The sequence below is a fragment of the Metopolophium dirhodum genome, chromosome 6 (genome assembly GCF_019925205.1).
Source record: "Metopolophium dirhodum isolate CAU chromosome 6, ASM1992520v1, whole genome shotgun sequence".
Classification (NCBI taxonomy): Eukaryota; Metazoa; Arthropoda; class Insecta; order Hemiptera; family Aphididae; genus Metopolophium; species Metopolophium dirhodum.
Genome location: NC_083565.1, coordinates 6,792,637 through 6,817,359, shown reverse-complemented (window position 1 = coordinate 6,817,359; position 24,723 = coordinate 6,792,637). Strand labels below are relative to the sequence as shown.

General features: G+C 36.5%; 1 protein-coding gene across 1 annotated transcript in view; it reads left to right on the top strand.

Annotated features, from left to right (window-relative positions):
* The window catches only part of LOC132947029 (homeobox protein SIX6-like), a 41,988-nt gene that overhangs the window by 14,477 nt on the left and 2,788 nt on the right, over positions 1–24,723 (top strand). The window lies entirely within an intron of this gene.

Here is a 24,723-nt window from a genome sequence, read left to right as displayed (position 1 = left end):
TGCCGTATAATATTGTATAAATGGATAATAATATATTATTATATAAAGGTTTATAAACGTCGTGAAAATGTGCAATACACGTCCTATAAATGCGGCGTGATAATATTATCGTCGTGTAATTGTGTAAACGCGGGAGCAGCGCACATAAATTATTATATTAATGTTATGTACATACAGGCTCGAATATAATATATTATATTTCACGTGATCGCCGCGTGTCGTGTTATATACTTACTTATAATATTATGTAGGTATTTTTCTCGTGCACCGTTCCATTGATACGGTTGTCGGTGGCGGCGACGGCGGTATACATTTCAACACCCCGCGTCGTCCGTCACCTGGACAGAACTATTATTATGCATATTATATCGGTGTATATATTATTATGTATATCATACCATACTCTCGAAGTGTACTCGTGTATAGGTCATATTATGTACGTATACCGAGAGTGTAATCATACTCAGCTGGAGCCCGCTGGTGTAATAATACATAGGCATATATTATATATATATATAAGTATACAGAATCGTAGTCGGCGGCCGGTAATTAGCCAGGACCGACGACCGGAGGACCGCGCCTACACGCTGTGCCAAACCCGTTGTGGATTCGTCCGACGACACACACATCATAATAATATTAAAATATAATACTATTTGCGAGTATGTGTGTGTGCGCAATATATATATAGGGGTTGATGTAGTACCCTATCACATTACACTCCGACAACAATAATCCGTGTCCCTATACATAGGCCGCCTGCTGCAGTTCAATATTATCAAGACTTCATAGTTTATACTCTATCCTCATAATACGACGTTCTGCGGAAATACGATAGTTGATCCGAAAGCGTGCTAAATATATTGAATAATTAATAATATTATGTTCAATAATAATAACTATTGGAGTCGCGTACTCGCGTATATTACATATATGAATATGATTACAAGCCGCGGGTTTGCCATTTAAAGAGACGCCGCGTGTTGCTCTCGAGATGCATATAACATAATATTATACATAATGATTTTTAACAAAATAACAATATTATTTAATAATAATTTTCTTGGCTGTATTCGTATAGTCTTCGAGCAGCTGAGACATCTGACTTCTTCATTCGAATTCGGATCCTTAATAAAGTTTGTCGTGCGCTGCCGCGATGAATGATTCGGACAGACCGAAAACCGGAACAACCCCGCACCCTCCCTAAATCACAAATATATACGAACGCTCGTCGTCTATAAGTCTCGTGGGCTTATGTAAACTATATTACACGATATAGTTTTATATCATGCGCGAGTATATACCTATTCGTAAAAAAATATTTTAAAAAACATACCGCACCACCACCGATGGTTTCGGACGGACCACGAAGAGACATCATCGCGGTGTAAAGAATAAACTTGTGTAGGTACATACATACTACATTTTATATATTATTATGTCGACCGCGATCGTTGCGACGAGATTGTCACGTCGTGGGCGCCGCAGACTTCCGTTTCGGCGACGGCGGTTCGACTGCTGCTGCGAGCCATCTTGACAATGGCCCGCGGCGGAGGAGTTCGCAGCCGCCACCGCACCGATGAGTTTCTGGCGGCGGCGTTTCAGGTTACACAGACGAAGCACACGCTCCTCAACCGGACCGGGTCCACCTGGTTTGCGGTCACCGCGGCGGTATACCTACGTATAATATAATATAATAATATTATATAGCTTTTGTACCGGGGCGCATCGCAGATGTGTGTGTATATAATACACTACCGACGCGTCTCACTCCCTCTATATACGTATATAAATAGGTACGACGACAAAAAAAAATAAAAAAAATATAGGTAAATAGTGTATATTAAGATATTATTATGTATATCGTTTTTGAGACGAACAAAAACCTCGCGACGAAATATATATATAGGGGATTTCTTGACGGTATTAAATTGTATTATGTATAATACGCCTGCGTGATGTTATGTAAGTATTATAATAGGTATATATATATAGGTAGATGAATAATATACATATATACAGGTGATAGTATGTTGGCCGCACGTTCTGTTATACGATATTATAATACAATATATATTGGCCGACGATCGGTGCGTCGTCTTTGCCGGTCGCCGTCGTTTGCCATTACCAGTGGACCGTGCGTTATAATATTATACCATCTCGCGTGCTTGTGCGCCGCATATTATCCTACGCCAAATAGACGACGACTCATTTCATAAGTTTTTTTTCTGATATACTCTTTCACGACTCCAACCCAACTAAGTGTGTGTATATACGTATAATTTAATACATTTTTTTCATTCATGGTTTACCCGAAGTCGGCACACAGACCGGTATCGTTTATCTACATAATATTATAACACACACACACACACCTGTTTGGGTTAAGCCGACATACGGGCGTACATCCGAGGTGGTCTGTCGCGCATGAGTATGACTTAGCTCCTAGGGCGGTCAATGCATGTGTATTATGCTGTAGATGCATATAATATTATGTATATGTATGTATGTATGTATAATACCTATCTACTTAATACACGCATGAATCGTATAATAAACGTCCTGGTTTGTACATATATTTTGTACGCCATTGACGTTTTTTCGCCAATTAACGTTACTCGGGATTAAATCGTTTAGAAATATCACGTATATTTACATAAGCACATAATAATATGTACCTGCTCACATAGTATAATAATATATAATTTTTATAAAACATATTATAATATAGAGGAATAAGAGGAGATTATTGATTAAAAACCGGCCTACTCTCAAAATCTGTCGAAATGTTGCATGGAAATTAATTAGGTAAACGCTTGAACAACGAGACTGTCTTGGTTTCTATACTTCTATATTTATTTATCTTTATATAAAAATATTATATAGATTGTGTATGATCTATCTGAGAAAGTTTTAGCAGCTGTGTACCTGTATGGTTGTACTTATAGTTACACACGCATGTCTGTATTTTATTAACATGACGTATACATAAACTTACATTTATAAATACACGTGCGTTCATATTGGTATCATAAAAACTGGAAAATTGGGAAAATGTTCATAGGAAATCTCGGAATAGTCGAGTATTTATATTATAGCATGTAGAAATATATTTATATAATTTATTATATATGGGTACGATATACCTACCTCTAACAAATCTATAGCAATTTTAATAAAACGGGAAATATCTTGAAGTAGAAATCGTTTTTAGCATGTACCCGCAGTTGCCGTTGCGTTTAACAGCGTACGGTTAAAAAAAACATATAATTTCGAATATTATAACCTACCTAATGATTAGTAGGACACACGGCAAACAAATCGCACACCCGCTCAGTTGATGGTAATCATTTACCGTTGTCTGCACCGCGTGATATTTATTGTTGATAATACAATATTATATATTATTATTATTATACGGCACGCGACTACCGAACGATAGCAGTTGGAGGCGGCGGCGATCGGTGGGCGGGATGCGCAAAGGGCCTGCACTCGACGGCGACCGACGAGGAGGATATCACTCTTATACTCCCCGTCGAATCCGTCTCGCCAAGTCATTTACTGGCAGCAAATCACTGCAGGAACCACGCGCGCAGGCGGCTATGTATAGTGAGACTATAGTACGACGTCGACGAACTGATTATATTGTATAAATAATTTTGGCCGCCGCGCCGTTTCGAGTGTTTGTCAAACATCTGACGACACTGTCAAATTTTAATTGAGCGTCGTCTGCACTATGCACAATGTGTGTGTATATTATTATTATTTTGAGTTCGGACTTCTGTCCTCTAGCAGTCACGCGATTGACGACGACGAAAACATATATTTATATATTTCGTCAATTTACGCGTACCTAACCTGTAATCAGTCAATAATCGCACGAACCAGTCTTTTCCCGTAGAGGTGCAGCTTTCGGTACTATTTATATTATTTATAAGTATACAGGTGCTACTCTGAGATATACATCACTGCACTCTCCGTAAACACCTATACAAATACATAGTTTTATGCATTATAATATCTTACTTGTTTATCAATATTTTTACGTTTAAACACTGCATATTACTACGTATATCATATTTTAGTTTTACACATAATATATTATATTGTGTAATGTGTGATCAAATTTGAAAGTGTGCGTATACAGGAGTGTCGCAGTATGAATGTGCTGACTTTCAAGTTATCATTAATCTAATGCATTCATATTAATTGCAGTGGGGGGCGGGATAATATTTAGTTTAGTGTAGTCTATAAGGCTATATAACGACTTGCGCCTCATGGTTTAGGTCTATAATTAGGATTATAGTAGGTATTATATATTCAGTTGCTATATATCCAATATACATAATATCTAGGTATATGGTCTTACGAGGATTTAATATATTGTATATAAATACATAATATTATATCCATATATATAATAGTATATAGGTATATAATACTAACACAGTAAACAATATAGTGTCGATGAAAATTCCATTAAAAGTCAACCGGGGCGCGTATTATAATGTCGTAGTGAGAATTTGAAAGAAAACATCAAACGCCCCTAAACTATAAGCCCCTCACTGTGACCGGCACGTGCACTTATTACTTATCCATGGCAGGCACCTTTGACGCCCGCTTTCAAGCAGTTTTAATTCTTATAGTTTGAGCCTTTCTGCGAATTTCGTGTGACGGGCTTCTACTCCGTCGTTAGTTTTAATCGATCATACGCAATTTGACTGAGTACCTACTACCTATATAAATTTCATTTTTTACGTTTAAACATTCTATACCATAGAACCATAAGGTATAAACCGTTTCCACCGTTGTTCCACTTTGGGACTTAGTTATATACAATGATTCGCTCAGGCCCAAGGTCACCAATACTCCAGCAGTTTTAAATATTTTAAGCGATGCTATTTATCAGATGATGTAACTATAATACTTATAAGTTAATTTAAGCGAATAACATACAGGTACTTTGACAGTATTTTATGTTACAATTACGATTTTGAAGTAAATTGGTTTTTCCTTTTTTATAATATTATCAAAATTATTAGACTAAACGCATTACGAATTTTTAAATTATTTGTTTTTGAATGTTTAAGGAGGTACCTATATATTATATACTTTTTACTTTTTTCTATGGTTATCGTTTATTAGTATATTTTATTGTTAAGACTAAAATAATACATTTTTTAAGATATTGCCTAGTTTACAACAGTATGATCTTCAACCTGTATTATATATTTACATAATATTTAAAGTTTTCTTGGAAAAAGTAGTAAAATAAATAGGCTTTATCCATAGACCTATAAACTAGTTTATATTTAGTTTATAGGTCTATGGTTTTATCTAGTTTTCACTGAGTGAACGTTAAACAAACGCCGTATTCAAACGGATATTACTATATTAGATAATATAGAATACGACACTAATATTGACCGCCGTGAAGTTGGCCATTACACTTTTACACGGACTTCACTTATTGCGGTATAAGCTATATGGCGTATACCATCATGGCATCATGTTGCACAGCGAGTGAAAAAAAAGGAAATTGTCACTGTGGTGTAAAGTTATAATACATACACGGCATTTTTATACTTTTCAAACCTTTATAAATCAATTTTTACGATGTCGCGCGCCTATATTATATACACTGCAAGATCGCGGCGCGTTGCTATGGCGAAAAATAGCACGTGCTCACACCCCCTTTGTAAGATAAAAAAGGAATATACATAGTCATGTATACATTCTTAGCTCTTTCATATAGGTGCAGCCGAATGAAAGTTATAATTTCTGAATTTTCCGGCCGTAAGACAAATATAAATGTTCGTGGTTTATATATACGCGACGTAAACCGCCCCTATTATCTATATACGCGAAGTCCAGACCGATACACCACTACGTTATTGAGTGTATTTCATATGATGTACCTATATAGGTCTTCCACACGAACACCACTACAGGGCACAAGAGGACGCGATTTTTCTTCGAATTTACTGCTCCGGCGCTCTCTATTTTACCATCATGCTGTACAATAATATGGCCGATGATCAGTTTTTCAAACACCACCGTTTGTTGTTTAAGGCGGCGCAGGTGCGGTTTCTGTATTATATAGTGTACATAACATATATTATTATTATACTGCCGTCGATTCAACGCGAGATCCATAAATAATAATATCCTTTAGATATTATATATGCAAATTTGACACAATGGCGGTGCGCACATATGTACGCACATATATATACAGAGGTATACATAATATGGCGACAAATGTGGTTTGCGAGAGTCACGGGATGTATATTGTATATATATGTTCTATATTTATGTATAGTAGGTACTGCACATGACACAAATTATTAATATTATTGTTACACAATACACATATCTAAATCTACATCCGCGGTGTACGTCCAATATTATACATAGGCGGTGGGCTCCAATAACATATATGGAGCGTATAATATATAACATTATCATGACGTATATATATATATATAGGTATTATACATGTAGGTGCCTCTTCCTCTATCCCGGACGACAAATATTTTTATCAAGTTTTTTTTTTCATTTTTTTACCGGTATACCGAAACGAGAACGAATCGCGGGATAAGGGAGTGGCGATTACGCGACGGGATGGATCGAAGAGGAAGGGGGGGGGGGGGGGTAGTACGTAACTCACCGCCCGTTACGCATGATATTACAAAATGTATACACACACACACACACACACACTATATATGTACCTATGTATATATTATAATATTTATGTATGCCACGAATATATATATATATATATATATGCGTACCAAGTCGACCGTTGCCCCGCGCAGTGTACGAGGGGCGTGACCATTGTGTCATCCCCGTCACACTGATTACGCAGCAACGACAATAATAATTATTACACCCCGTCTTGTGGTGGTAGCGGTGGTATAGTGGAAGTTAGTAGTACAGTAGTAGTAATATGGACGAGCGGTCGACCGGATAACGATAATAATAATATTACATATTATAAATGTATAGGGTTCTTTATATATGTATATGACGTGTGTACAATGTAATCATCGCATATAACAATATATAATATAACGTGCCTATCTATGTGTATAATCGAGGGGAAAACTAACGGGGGACATCCAATATTATAATATATGCCCATAAAAGTATATATTTATACGGGACCATTCATTATTTAATGTAAGACACTCATTATTTCAGAAAACACTTATGTTTATGAAAATATGTCTTTTAAATAATTTTAAGCTCTAAAAAAACAACATGTTTGGATAAAATTAAAATGTTTACTATTTTTCATTGTTATAACTTTTTGGGCTTTACTCTTTTGAAGTATAACATACATTTTTAATTTCATACTCCGAGGCAGAATATTGTTCGGAGTATTTCGGTCAATAAAAAGCATGTTTCTGAAAAGTATAGTTTATTAGTTATAAATATAACTATTAACTTATAAGTATTTAAAGTTTGGATGAACGGAGTACTTCAAAAATATTCTGCTTTGGAATAAGGAAATGCAAATGCATGTTGTCATCATAAATAATAAAAAGTTTTTTAAAAATGATAACTATAAACAATAATAAAAAAATACTTTTATTTTAAATGTTGTGTTTAACATCATAAAAACTACTTTAATACACTTTAATAGTTTATGAAATAATGAGTGTATCACGTTAAATGGATCGCCCGGTATGTGTGTAAATTGTACATGTGTATTTGATCTATATTGAACAAAATAATAATGCATTTTTCGACAGTCTTTTTTAATTCGGTTACGGTCCGCCGCATTTGTAAATTATCATCAAAATATTATATACCTAACTTGGTCACGATTGGTACCTAGTCCACATATTATATTATAATATATTATTATTATAGGTATACATTAGCGGCGCGTATCGTACACACGCAAATGACTTCTTATATTGAAACTATTTTGCGATTTTTACATTATTAATCAAATTGCGAACGAGTTCATTCATATATAGGTAGTGTAAGTATAGTGTAGGTGCCTTTATATATAATATTTATTGCGCATGGTATACATTTACGGTGAAAGCGCATGCACTCGGTTGTTATTGAATGTATATTATTATGTATATATTATGCAGCAGCTGTAGTTATTTGGGTGTTAATATAATTTATTACATCCATGCATTGTGCTTAAATATATATAAATATATAATAGTTGCGCAATGAGATATATTTTATCGAAATACCGCTTGTATATAGGTAGCATGTTTATCGTTGTCAATCTATTTTTCCGTCCTAGATAAAAAATAATGAATTGTACTGGTGTTTGTAATTATATTTGGTAGGTAGGTAGGTAACATATAATTGCATTGTAAACTATTGTTATTATTATTGTGAAGTATCGTGTAAGCTAAATATTCTGAATACTGATATACAATATGTGTACCTACATATCGTTAGTCGAATGACAATTCAGTTTTGGTTAAAAGAATGTAAACTTATGGTGATAATATATATATATATATATATATGCTTTAAAGTACCCACTTATATAGTTATATAACACGTCGTTGTGCACATAGGTCATATAAGGTACAATATAAAAATTCAACCGTTCATATACTTAGTCAAAGTAAGTTTAATGAACTAAATATATATGTCGTATACTCGTATAATAATAAAAAACAATAATAATAATAGTAATGCAATACACATATATATATTATTTACACTTTATACTGTTGTGCGATGAATATAATGTGACGGGAGAAGTCTTATTTGCTCTATAGTCAGTTGGGTGCATGAGTACCGTTTATTTGTAAAATAATGACGAGTGACTTAAAAGAGAAAAAAACCTTCACCGGCGTACGTTTCGTCTAAAAGTGCATTATTCTACACAGATAAAGTACCTATTTTTGAAATTTTAGTACCTATCACATACATTAAGCATCTTGTACAACAGTAAATAATAATAATATACGTCAACCATTTGACTTTGAAACGTAATAAACTCACTTCTCGCGCGAAAACGATCGTCAATGTTCACATCACCGTCCACGCACAAACATATATATTAATCATTACCTCGTTACACAGTATAATATAATATATGAGTCACACCGAATATTCGTGACAAACATATAAATTAATAATTATTATACTTATAATGTATTGAATAAGAACACTATTGCAATAATATCATTGTAGCGTGATGTATAATATAGGCACTGCAGATTATCTGTAGTACGTTATATTAAAGCCACTGCTTGAGTATCAAAAACTACAAGACTTATGAACTTGAAATTCGAAATAGTGGTTCCTCTGCATGTGCAGTAAAAAAAGATTTTCCGAAATTCGCATTTTAATCAGGTGCGCATATTATATATTATTATTATATTATAGCAGAATAAGATTATTGATTATTATGTCACGGTTTTGTGATACCTACATATAAGTGACTGGTGCAGGAATGCCGTGCATAAAATTGTGCTCAATTCGTCTAAGCTCGTTCAGCAGTTTATACACATATATACAGAATGATCGTCTGCAGTGTTATATACCTATGCCCAAAGCAGTGTATTGGAAAAAATTCCGTGGCCCTGTGCATGTGTAGCACAACTATGAATTATAATAATATTATTACCTACCTATAATATACAATATACATTACAACGATTGCAATAATTTAATCGTTTCGTTTATGATACTGTAGGTATACGTCATTCGCACGTGTCTATCGCGGTTTTCGTGACCATTCTGTCGCCGGCTATCTGTACGTTCGTAGACGTTTCGTGTTTTTATTGTTTTCAACGGTTTTTAATTAAATATGCACGTCATAATAGCGTATAATATAATATACAGTTTGTAATAACTAATGTGTAACGAACGCGCGATCACTATTATAGGTATACCTATAAAGAGATGTGCTTGCCCTCGTATCGATCGGCTGTGTTGTGTGTGGGTATATATTTATATACACCTGTTGTAGCGGGAAGCGGCGGCCGGACGACCACGAGCGTTTCGGAGATAAATGATGTTGTATCGGAGAGGTGACAAAGAGAAAAATTACTCAGAGACCGTATTAGGGCCCGGCGGCAGCGGCAAATACAGATGTTCTAGATGGGGAAAAAAACCGTCCAAAACTGTTAAAAAAAAAAAAAATAATAATAATAATAATGAACGACGATCCCAACACCTCGGCGGCAATAATAATATTACCGTACGGTAATGTCCGCCCGTTGATGAACAACAATCAGTCAACCCGCGACCGCGCACCGTCGCGGCGGCGGACCTCCTCGCGTACGGACTTCACTACCACGCGCTCCGTGATGATGATATTATGTGTCATGAGTACTCACGGCTGCTCGGCCGATGGAGCTCATCGCTCAGTCCGACACCCTTCGGGTAATTGAGTCGTCACAACCCGAACACGACTACGATTCATTATTTTGGTAGTTTTTTATTACCGATTTTTTACGGTTGGTATTAAAAAAAAAAACGTAGATATATTATATAGGTGCATAGATGAGGCATCTACAAAAATTATTAATAATCCCTCGCGGGGTGTGGTGCCCAGATGTCTGCTATACGTATATACGTGTTTTATCCACGACTATATTATTATAAATTAGAATTGTCGGAGGGGAAGAAACTGAGCAGTGGCGATGATGTATACAGGGTGGGCCACTATTTTTTTAGATTTCCTGCAATAAGGTTAACACGGGAAATCGGTAAACTGCACGGTGGCCTGCCCTGTATGACTGCACTACTGCAATCTGCAGTATATAATAAATAATACTTATGTACTAAGTACTTGTAAATATTATAAAGTAGCGCATGTATGTTAACCGCGCATTGGCGTTCAATTAAAACTCTGTAATTTTCTTCAAAATCGATGATGTTGTTTGGTGTAAGTTACAATAATATTCAAAACGGCATTACTCCATTGACTTTAATTCGATTGAATATGAAATGAGCTTTACTTTTACTCGAAAAAACAACTGCATATATGCCAAGTAATTCAACACCGTTTAACTACGCGTCAATTAAATTTTCTTTTTGATCACAGTGCCTTTTAATACAACTCCCGCCGTGGCGTATATTATAATATACGAGTAGACGGTCTATATAATATTATGCCATCTACTGCAGCAGGAGAGGTGCGAATTCCATACCAATAATTATTATAATCCGACCGCCGTCGACAAATCGGTAAACGAAAACTATGCCTTGTGAACTTTGTCTGCCACCTACCCTTTACGTACAATATGTATAGTTGAATTAAATCCTTTCTTTTGAGCTGCGTAAAACTCGGTCAACGAGAGGTGGTGACGACGCTGGGGCGTAAGACTATATATGCGTGCACCCCTACACTGCAGTACACGCGTACCTATATATACCCTACGCCGCCGCCGCTGCAGATTGCCGACGCCTGTTATCACATTTCTCATTTTCTGGTAGCCCTCCTAATGATATCTAATACACAATTCTCTTTGTAACAAAACTCTCTTTTGTGCGCCGCCCGGCGTGTTTGTATCGGGAAACCTAATTATAGCGGTCCACGCGCGCTCGATCTCCCGTTACCCGATTTCCCGAGCGATTCTCCCGCCTGCTTGCCCTATTATATTATATACGCACGCACACTAATCATCGTCTATATAGGTATATATATATATATATATATATACCGTCGCGTTTTACACAGCATTTTCCGCGGACGTCGTCTAATCTCGTCGGCTCTTTATACACAGCAGCTCCGCCGGTATATAGGTATAGTGTGTACTGTATACAGTATATAATTATTATTATCGGCGTTCACGTGTGTATATATATATAATATACTATACAGACCGATACGCGACAAATACGCCCCGATTATCATGCGTGCGTTCGTATATAGTATTATAATGTCATATATTGTATGTATAGAAATCAATTTTAATTATCCGTGCGAAACGTTTGCGCGGACGTGCTTCGAAAACTTTGTAATACGTATAGTATATCGTTGTTATATCATAAATTATACGCGTGCTATTGTACACTGCAGTATATTATATAGGCGGAATAAACTTATGATTTCCGTTGCGGGGCGAGAGTGCGGAGAACGGGATTTGAATGTGATGCCTAAGGAGTATTATTAATTTTGTATATTATGCAGCATATTATGCCCCAACAAAACCTACTTATGTTATGGAGTCAAACAGTTCTATCCCGGATTTGGGAATATATTTATGGCGGAATTCCGTCCGATACGACAGCTGTAGTCGATGTTGGATTTATTATCTTATGTATATACGTCGCATTCATAACTATATAACAATATGATGAAATTTTAGTGATTAGACTTTAAAAATCACGATAAACTTGAATATCATAAATTAACATCGCTAAAAGCCGATATTTTCTTGAACATTAATTGAGTCTCATAGAAACCTTTTTTGACTTTGCTGCCCCACCCCAGTCTCTCACTACACGTTCGAAAATCGTGTCTACGCTATATTCGTTTGTCGATACCTAACGTGGGTATAAAGAAAAACGTTCAACGAACGAATTTAAACTGCAGAGACATTTCCGAGTCAACTACAATGTACATATTATGTAGCTCGCAAAAATATGTTTATACATGAGAATAATATAGTGTGTCTGTGGAGCGGCGTTATCGCACAGACGGACACACGTGTACAATACGTTATCGTTAGTCGGGACCGATTTAGTCGGTGCGTGCCGAAATCGTAAACTTTCTATAGACACACACGATATAGTGTACCTACCTATTTTTTAAGGTCTATGGCCGGAATGAAATGCTTAGCACGAGAATTCTCGCATAACAGTCAGCCATATATAGCAGTGTAAAATAATAGGTACCTATACCGTTTATGACGGCATTTTGAGTTCAAATTTTTACCATTATTCGATAAAACCAAACGTCTGCGAGTCGCGCGTTTCTTTATAATAATAATAGATAATGATTATGTGTGGGTACAAATTATAATCCGTCGGCGGACTGAGATAATATAATATATAGATGCTGGTAAGCTGTAGCTTGTTGCACCGTTGTCATTCAGTCGCGTAGAAAAATAAAATCGTTTACACATTATTGTCACTGAGCTTTCGTTTCTTTGTCTCGTTTAAATGCTCGGCTCCCTTTTTTTTTTATGTATATACAAACATAATACACAAACAGGGCAGGGGCGACGGGAAAAAAGTATATAGTAGGAAATTAAACGAACGGCGATTTGTTTGCACGCGAAATTCAAATCCAATTTCCGCGATCGAGAGGGCGGCCGGGCCGTATCTTTATATGCCCGCTCGACACGGCGGCGTCGCGTATTATATAATATACACAAACGGCCGTTGATCAGGTCGGTTTTCGGTCCTTTATATAATATTTATGTATATCGAATAATATGTATTATATATATACTATTGCGTTTATTACTACGCTACTGCAGCCGAACGATATTGTACACGCTTTGGATTACTTTTGCTGATCTGCTTTGCCGGAGGGAATAACGAAAAAGGCGAACGCGCGTATTATATGATTATTATTATTATTATTATTATTATTATTATCGTATGTATACAATATAATAATACAATATATAATATACGTCATGTATTGCAAACGATAGTAATCGAATTCTTCTCGTCTCTCGTCCGCACACGCGCCCGTCGAGATAATATTGCAGTCGTTGATCGACGGTTTAACAAATTAGTAGTTGTCGACCCCGTCGGACGCGCCAAGTTCTCGATTTTAGTCTATTATTTCTATATACTTATCTATATATATATATATATATATATATATGTGTGTATATATATTGGTACTCCGACGACGGAGACGGATGTGCGTTATTGTGCACGCCACCGCGGATTGCGATCATTAGTCGACTGGCTTCGATCATATTATTATTACGTACGATAAGTAATGATAATCATATAATAGTATAACGAAACGATATAATATACGATTTCTCGCAGCTGACCAGCAAATGAACACGAGCACGCCATCGTCGTTATTATATTATGTACATCGAATGTGCATATACCTACCTGTTATTAATATTATATATATTGTTATATATATATAGTAGCAAAATTGTATACGGCATGCGCGCGCACACGCGTCTCTCGAGTGCGCTCTCTCCGTGTAAACATTCTCTCTCACTACCGAACACGCTCAAATAATGCACTTGTGGTGCAGTTTTTGCATTGGTTGATGCACATAAAAAAATCTCGATCTGCGACCTTCACTACGACGTTTTATCGGGCCACCGCGAGAAATATTTGCGTACGACGACGTCATGTTGTCTAATAATATTATCTTTATTATCTTCACGTACGTATATGGTACATCGGTATCCACCGTGTATAATATTAAATGTCTGTACACCGGAATCACGAGCATACGCTTCGGTATAGTTGGTATAAACCGATACTGCGTAAAAAATAAAATTCTCAGCTTTTTTTCGTATCGACTTTCGTTTATAGTGTAATACTATATTATAGCACTCACACACATAATATATTATAACCTATACCAAATATTATTTGAAATTCCATTGTTGTCGACGAATCAGTAACCCGCGGGTCAAAATATTATACACCGACTTTTCTTTAAATTAAGTCATTATCCAGGTAGGTATAGGTACCGTTCCGTAATAAGCCTCCGTATTAATCATTTTGGTAAAGTCCATTGGAGCGCATGTAATTTGTCAATTAAATGTTATAGGTGCCGCCCGACCATCATACTAGTATTATAAAACGTATCGGTGTACAATATATCGTATATTATATGTGTATATATTATATATTTTCTTTTTTACTCCAACCATAAAAACAAAACCGGTTGGTAGGACCACCTTATCCGACAAACCTTGTGAACACTAATGTGAAATTATATTTGTTAATCGATGCAGTAAATATACCCTTCTGAACCGTTCAGTCAAAAAAGGTAAAAAACTCATTAAAATCGAACAACGTTTTAGAAGTAAATAATACGACTCATTTAATAATAATGAAATGAAATCTTTTAATTATTAGCCATATATTACAAACTCGAGTAAGATACCGAACGACTATATATAATATAATATAGTATATATTATATTATCTGTGCTTGGAAAATCACAACGATTATAATGGTAGCAATATAACAATTATGTGATTTCGAAAACCAAAATCTATAACAAATTATTATCAATAATATCATATTTTTACTGTATATTTATATGTGTATTATATACATATGAGACACGAAATTGCGCGTTTATAACGCTAACGGGTTGTGTATCACGTGACACGCACGTCAGCAGTTAATACTTCGTGATTTACTATAAGGGGTTGTACACAATATACCATATTAGCTGGTTATTATATATATTGAATAGAGGGAATAATTTCGATATAATATTATAACGCAACATACTGTATTTGCATAAAATTATGACAAATACGGCATTATTCCACCGCTGTTGACTTATATATTATTATGTATACGCATAATATTATTCCATTATACGAGTTCGTATAGAAAATACAAAAAAAAAAATGGTTGCTCATAAAATAATCAAATATCATTTGAAAACTGCTCGGGCGCTATATATATATATTACATCCCACGTCGACACGAAAAATGAAATAATATTTTGTTATAGGAATATTAAAATAGGTATCGGTATATACTCGCACATATTTCCATGTGAATTAATTTATCACGAAACATTATCAACGGTTTTCTATACCTTTATCTATTATAATTATTATTAGTGTATATGATAGCTTGCTGTTGTGGTTGCTATATAAAGTATAGGTATGTGTATTGTACACGGACTACAGTCATTTTCTCGACAAATTGTTTTTGTGTGTATGATACAGATATAACTTACTGTATAATGACACGCGTCAACATATTTTTAGATAGATAATAATAAACGTGTTGTCATAACATATTATTACTAATTATTTTTTTGTTTACGGAATTCCTTATTAGGCCGTCTGTTATAGAGCTGAACAAGAAGCTCCTCTGGAACTTTCAATATAGTTGTGGATGGTAATTGGATGATGGAGGGTTGGGATAGTGATATATAGTAGGTATATTAATAAATCGCCTATAATGAAGCCTTGCTAATTCAGCGACACTGATATTTTGAAATCTGAGTGAAGAGAACTATTATTGGTAGAGTAGAATGAAGCTTTTGAGAAGATGCGCAAAGGACTTTGGATTGGAATCTTAGAACACGTTGGCATTGGACATTTCGGATGAGCTCTGTGATAGTCGAATACACTGCTAGCAGTAGATATTGTTTAAAGATTAATGTTTTACGAGTTATTTGGATCGAATACACTATATTATACGATTAACTTCGGTATAAAAAAAAAAGAGTGTAATAAAAGTGTATACCTATTATTAGGTATACACTATATACAATAATGTATGTATGTATATCAATAATCATTGTCGCCCAATCTTCGGAACAATGTTCGTTTATACCCTATGGCCTATACAACAATAGCCTAAATATAATATAATATATAAATATATACATATTCAATGTCGAAAGGCCGATTGTGCGCTTTGTTTCGCCGAGAGCGAAAAGGGGTGGACACTTAATTGTCTCGTCATTGCTGCAGTAGCTGTGGCGGTGGTGTGGCGGCGGCGGCGACGACGGTGTCGGCCCGGGGTAATGATCGACCGACTTATACAGACAATATTATATAGAATCGAGGAAAAGAGACGGAAATAAAGACGACTCGGAGAATAATGTCTAAATTAAAATCAATAACGTAGGAAGACCATTTTCGCAACGATGACTGTACAATATAATAATAATACATAGTATAATAAATATCTCTTCGTGCAGTTCGAAACACGGCGGCGGAATCGTTTTCGCGTTTTCGTTTTTGTGTGTAATCATAATACGCTGTATACTTTTAAATCAGGGAATATTGAATTTGAAATGATTCGACTGGAAAGTCGACTCTGCCGTAGCCGGGGGACAAAAGACGCGGTGATGAATCTCGTGACTTGGAACAAATTTAAGGACAATGTAAAAATAAAAAAAACCGGGCATAAAGAAAATGAAATAAAAAACGAGATGAAATAATACGAGGGGAACAATATGCATGTGAATCTTGCGTATTGTTGATTTGAATAACGAGTATTATGTGGAGAAATAAATTGGTTATTTATTTTGCTCTCCTTTGCTGAGCGCGCACAAAGTCAATTTCGTCGCAACTCCCCCAAAAGTAACTCTTTTGATCTCAAAACCATATGAGAATTTCCCAATCAAATGTACTTCATCGCAAACGCGTATAAAGTGTGTGAGTGCGTATTGCGTAAGTACTCGCGTACAACCTGGATTTCTGAAATTAATCTCTACGACGGTTTATCGACCGTGGATTTGTTATATTTTTCTTCAGAGTAAAATATGCGTTTAAAAAACAAAAAAAAAACCGCGAGTGCATAAAAACTCTATTTCGTCATCGTGCACTGTAGTCCGACAAGTAATGAACGTGTATGATATGCTATAGTATTATAATAAACTTACACATATTATCATGCGATGTGCATAATATTATAATATAGGTACGCTGAAACCGAACCGTATAATATAATGGACGTGTGGTCTAAAACCGTTTATATATTATACGCTGTACACATATTAATATATTTAAAGATTTATTCATATAATATTATTAAATCGTATGTATTATATTATATTATACTCGCATTGCAGTAAGTATATCGTATGACAGTAAGATTGCGAAATATCGGACCCTGCTGCAGCGTACTGTATATCAAAACAGTATCAAACGCACAGATCTAAGGAAACGGTTTTGTAGGTATACCACATAGCCTATATATATATTTTGCGTATATACATGATATAATTGTTTGCGTGCGCCGAAATAATAAGTAGACCACCACACTGCACCGGCGGAACAATAGTCAACGGACCTATATATTATACAGATTTGAGAACGATTAGGTATATTATTATTATATTAGTTTCGGGTTTATTCCGTATTATTATATATACGAACCCGCAAGAACAGTTTCACTTTGTGCAGCAGCGTGTACAAATGTCATTTGTGGTCCGAACGAAATAAGGTACAAATGCAACGTTTAAAGTCTAAACAATGTATACCTTACCTCGCGGACGTTGTTATATTGTTTATCTGGCTACGAAAATCTAGCAAAATATTATTGGGAACATAATACGGCGGCGGCGCGGCGGTGTGTTGCCGGGATACAGAAAACTGGTTTTCTTCTTCAAACGACGATGTCGAGGGCCGGAAGTATTATGTCAGGTCCAGTTTTGATCAAACACACAACAAAGCGAGTATATATATATCTATGTATGTATATTATTGTACGGCAAGCCAGATGAAACAACAGTGGAAAAAAATATCGAATTACGATGACGGCGTAACATCGCAAAATATGGTTCCTCTCTCCCCTCTATCCACCACTCAAACTCTCTCTCTCTCTCTCTCTCTCTCTCTGAGTGTACGTAGGTATATAATATATAATAGGTATATACTACATATATATATATATGAATATAAATATATCTGTTTGTTTGTGTGTATATAATATATCATCGTCCTCGGCACATTGCACATTGGAGATCTACAAAATTGGAGAATGAAAATCAAACGCGCGTAAATTTCGATTTGTCCCGCGAACAATGTGGCGCCGCGTCTGCACCGATATATTATTATTATTGTGTCTCTCAATATAATAATATATATATTTATGTGTGTGTGTGCTTATCGGGAGCCTCTTGACCAAAAAGCTAAAAGGCGCCCGTACACGGCCAAAAACAACACAGACTGTTTCTTTATGTATAATATATATATATGTATTTATTTTTCCCTTACCGAGACCACCCTAAACACACACACACACACACATACACACTCACATACACGACGATGCTACCCTTGATACAAAACAAACTGTACGCGCTGCACGCACGACTCTGTATACGTCTTTTTATCGGCGACCGTCAGCACACGATGATGGGACCCTAACACCCGCCGACGCCGTGTACAACGCTCGCGATGTGATGACTTTTCGTGTGCGTTTCGGGGGGGGGGGGGGGGGAAGTAGAATTTGTTTACGTGAGAACCGTGGGAGTAACCCCCGGGCCCGGCGCTTTTTACATCTCGAACGGCGGCGTATGTACATGTACATAAAAATCGAACGGTCCGCGTGCGTTGTATATCGTGTTACAGCGCCGCCGTCGATTTCGAAGAGGGATTTTTGACGCAAATTACACATTTCGTATATACAGGAAACGATCGTATTGGCGGCCGTTTGGACTTTGACGATATACTTCGTGCGCTTCCGCCTATAACTCGCCGTGAAATCGTGGCCAGCTTGTGATCTGAAAGTTGCATCTGCAGCGGTTGCATTGTGCATTGGTCCACGTTTAATATATTATATACCCCAAGACTTTCCCGATCGCACACTTCACACAGGTATGTCCCACCGTGAAAATATCGATGTTGTCACGCTATCGTCGCCTTCGTCGTCATAAATCGACTCTGCCCCAGTCTCTTTGATGGTATATTATATTATACTCAATTACTCATATGACTATATTGTAATTGTTGATCAGATATAGTTCGAGCGCGTTGAGATCGAATTTAATATTATATATTAATAAACCGCGTGACAATGCCGTGTCTACACCGTGGTTTGGTTTTAGTATATTATAGTTATAGTATATATTTTAGTAGCCTTACATTCGACGGTACACATAATAGGTATGTTATATTTTAACGTATATGGCGCATTATTATTTTATTCTTATTGGCAACGGTAGCCCGATTTGAAAGTGGGTTTGTTGTTAACACTATATTATTATCATGACGAAACCAAATGCTGCTACGGCACATAATATATAACATAATGAGTAATAACCTTATCATATATGATAATATAATATGTAATATATAATATATACGAGGATCGTATACCCTATACGTATATATTATAGTTGTACTTGTACATATAATTAACTTCCACTTGACTCGGTATAAACTATATTATGAAATTAAAAGGGAAAAAACTTCTTAAACTTGCGCCATTAAATGCGCTTGTTATCTCTGCAGAGGGGAGTCGAGAACTCGAAATTGTTTTCTAATGACGCTCGTCTTCTATACACATCCCATTCCTCCAGACGTGGGTTTCGTTTCGGGTTTTTTTTTTTTTTAAAAAGTCTTTATTTCTGGTCGGATTACAACTGGCGCCTGTTATTCGCGCAAGTCATCGGGTTTATACAAAAATAAATATTGGTTTCACCGGGCGCAGACACGCGTATCTATACATTTTATATATCCTCGGGTCTCGGCCTAAACCGGACACGTCATTATAGTATAATATATAATAATATATGGAATAAATAACGGAAACATTCCGAATTTGAAAAGCGTATTATATTATAAATACGCATAGTACATAATATCATTAGGTAGGTACATAACACGCAACTCAAAAAACAGCGCACTTAGGTATATCGCGTAGCCGGTAATTAAGTTATTTTTTAAAACAAATGCATAGCCAAGTACTGCGCAGGAATATTAAAGTAACAAAAATAAAAACTTCAACGCGATGGAGTTCACGGATGCATAATATGTACCTACACAGTCGCTCGACTGTGGGCGCCGAAAAATTGTTTGACGATTTTTCGGAATATTTCTGCCTTCGCCGCTCGTCACTATAATACGTGTAGGGGAAAAACAGTGACAAATGACGAAACAGACTACTACGAAGAGTCTTATACGTGTATAGTATAATAATAATAATAATATTATAATATTATATTTACCACTGCACGGTAGAAAATCGTCAATGTCATCGTCGTTAAATAAACATGGCACCGGTAGTAATATAGTAGTCATAGCAGTGATGGTGTAGTAGTAGTAGTAGTAGTGCCTAGCGTTGGCGAGTCGGAGTCATTAAATTGTCAAGTGTTTTTTTTTTTTGGTGGGCGGGTACCCGGGGGGCTTGTTCGTCGTCGTAGTTGTCGTATAGCTGCCACCGCGCCGTGTCGGAGTGAAGGCTGCATTGCACGGAAACGCGTATTATATATACGTATAATGTACGCCTACCCGGACCGGGGCGGGAAAGAAGAGGAAACCGAAAATAAAAAAAAAAGTACAAAATTAATAACGAAAAGGAGGGAAAAAAGAAAGAAAGGAAGGAATGAGAGAGAAAATAATATAGGCACTAAAATTCATATTTTCCAATTACCTTGCAAAGGCGGTCAATATTATCTCGAGGTAAAATCACATTGCAGTTCTCGCGTGAACACAATATAACAAATGTATATATGTATACTCAGTAGGTACTCACGTATTACAAGAAACCGTATTAATATTATATGAATTATGCGTATACACATTGTATAATTTATCAATAATTATCATAATATAACGTTATAACGATGCACTCGTGTCGTCGGTTTACATATAAATAATCGGTAACAGCAGCGACGGTCGTTATAATAATATACATTGTTGTTGTGTACAACGGAACGAATCAAAACGCGACTTTGATTGCCACGGCTGTATGAAAAAAAGTGGAACAATTATAAAAAAATAAAATAAAAAAAATGTCATAGTTTCTCCCTTGCGATATTCGCGGGTTCGCTGCAGGGCCGACGATGGATTTGTACTCTATTTTTTTATTTTTGTCATTTCAAATGCCCTCGAGGTCCACCACACACACACACACACACACACATAAACACACACACACACACACATACGTGTTATACTTTCTGCGTATATAATATATATACATTCATGTTACATATAGTGTCCGGCGACCGGCAGAATATTACGTGCGGCGATCAGTGATAAAACGGTTTTTCTTTGTTCGATTCGGATAAAAAAAAAAAAAACCGAAGACACGGTAGTGCAGTATATAGATAGGTGAGTACACATTGTATACGCACGCACAGATAGAAAGGGAATAAGAGAGAAAGAGAAAGAGAGAGAGAGAGAGATGGTATAGGAAACTATTCGCGTCATTAAGGCAATCGATTTCAATCTATTTCGTTATACTTTGAAGACTGCTCTACGTCCTTTATTTATTTATTTTTCCTTCGGCGCTCTTTAGGCCCGAGTACCCCGTAATAATATGTATACTCGTACCCGAGTCACTAACTCTATACTGCTCCAGCAGCGTCCTATACTCATCTATATATGGTACTAGTATACTATATTCCGGAGCAGCTAGTAGTGTGTCCTGCTGTAGTCGTCGTCGTCGTATATATTGTCGTGCAATATTCGTTTTTGTATTCTCCGAGCAAATAGAGCGCGAAACGGGCCAAGGGGTTGTGCGCATCGTCGTCGGAGGGGGTGGGGGGAAGTGTTTTTGTACGGCCGATTAGGCGTACGGCGATTAAAGGGCGAGGGTGAGCGCGTTCAAAAGACCGTTAACCGGATAAAAGAGAGTGTACGAAAACATAATAATAACAATATAATATGTACACTAACACCGTATACGTGTATAGTATATAATATTATATTATAATATGCTTGTGTGTTATTTGTATTATACCGTAGAGCCGATGGTGACAGAGAGTGAGAGAAAACTGAGATCCGAGTAGTACGCGATGTTACACTATAATATGTATCCGCGGAAAAAATTGACGGCGGCGACCGAGTTTATCATCTCGGATAAATGTATAGGTACACGCATTGTGCATAATTTATACCGGCGGCACCGGTCCGGGTTATGATTTCGAAAATTCTTTCTGCCCCCGCTCGCAGATGGTCTGCCGCACGACTGTTTGGTGCTTGTTTAAAGATATAATGAATACATTTTATAATATAGATCCGTCCGAGTGTATGCGGCGATGACGACGGTGAAGCGAAGCGAATATGATTATAATATTATAATAATATGCACGTGAAACGGGGAGTGGACGACAATAACATTATAAATCAACTATAAATCAACAATAAAAAAATTATTTCAATATTTACGGCGGCAAATGATAAAATAATAAGCCCGCATGCCGTAATCTGTATATTATGCGCGTTCTCGTTATATTATATAACATACTATTTACACGTCCTACAGGCTGCAAGCGATCATTTAGTGCCCATTTGCTGTTAATAATTTTATAAATTTGGTACATCATCGGACTAGGCTTATAGGGTCGGGAATCGGGAGTCAGGAATGACTTATGGGTGGGCGCTCCTCAATCGGTTTTCAGTGAATCAATTTATTATATAATCGGAAGCAGTAAACTCATTGTCTTTCAACTTACTACAGACGTGTACAATTAATTATAATATCGTTTTATACTATACCAGTGTTGCCAGCTTTGCAGCATTTACGACGTCCCGAGCAGGGACCAAAAATATTCTTAAAAACCGGTCAACTAGACTCATAGTGCAGTGTGGGAGAACGGAGTTTTACGAGGGGGGAAACACTAGAAAAAATTTAATTTTTACATATCGAATATAATTTTTTGAAGTTTATAATTAAATAATAATATTTTATTAAAAAATCTAGAGGTGATGGGCAAGTGGGCAACGATTGAGTCTAGGAGGGGCAATGTCCCCATTTGTTCTCCTTCACCGTAGTTACAGCCTACAGGCCTGCTAAAAAAATATGTTCATTTTTGTCTAGCGGCTATATATTATTGGGCTGGACTCTAGCGTACGTATACGAGCGCACGTATCGCTATAATAGATACTGTAAACCGACTATTGTATAGGTGCAATCGTTATTAAGGATAGCTCTATCGATTTTGGAACCGATAGATACGCGTCGTACAAGCTGTAGTTTAATAATATTTAATATATAGTGTGTAGTCATATAGGTACAAACGTAGGTATATGACAGTAAAAATCAAGGCACACGTGAACGGGCGGCGGCCGGATTGATTGATAACAACAACAACAATAATAATAATAATGATAATAATGACGCGTGGACCTTTTTTTTTTTTTTTTAAACTGTCGCGATTGTGTTTGCATTAAACGTGATTAGTGTGTATTCGGCGGCGGCGCCGTTTAGTGATGTGGGGGCGGCGGCGATGGCGAGGGGACGACATCCTTTCAAACAAAATCACCGTCGCCTTTTGTGCACCGCTATATACGCACTTCCTGTTTATTATAATACGGTCGTTCGTATACGCGAAAAAATTTAATAACGGGTTATTGACGTCTACCGTCGTCGTCGCCAGGTCCCGTCCGTCCGCCTCGGTGGCGGCGTGAAAACGACGTTTTGGCCAGCGAAACGCACACACGAGTTTATAAACCGATTTCGGCCGGCAGCGGCCACAATAAAATGTATACACGTCGCGTATAATAAAAATATATCGTGCGACCGAAATACATACTTGGGAGAGGTACGCGTCAATATATAAGCGCGAACACATATTTGTTTATTTGACGCCACGTACATAATTTGAGTAGGTACATACTAAATGTATTACAAATAGTATTGGAATATCAGTAAGAAAGTTTATAAGAGGAAATTAAAAGTATGCAATCCCAAAAACATAAGACAGGATACATTAAATTATGTTTGAGCAGAGTAGTATGGCTGAAAAACTAAAACAAATTATAAAGCTGCAGGGTGAGCATTCTCGGGGTGACAGTTAGTTGCACCAGTGCAGGGCAGTGGAATAAACATACAAAAAAAGGTATATCCGTATAGGTATAATTTACGATCGCCCATGTACATATTTTGGGGAGTGCGGGTGACTCTGA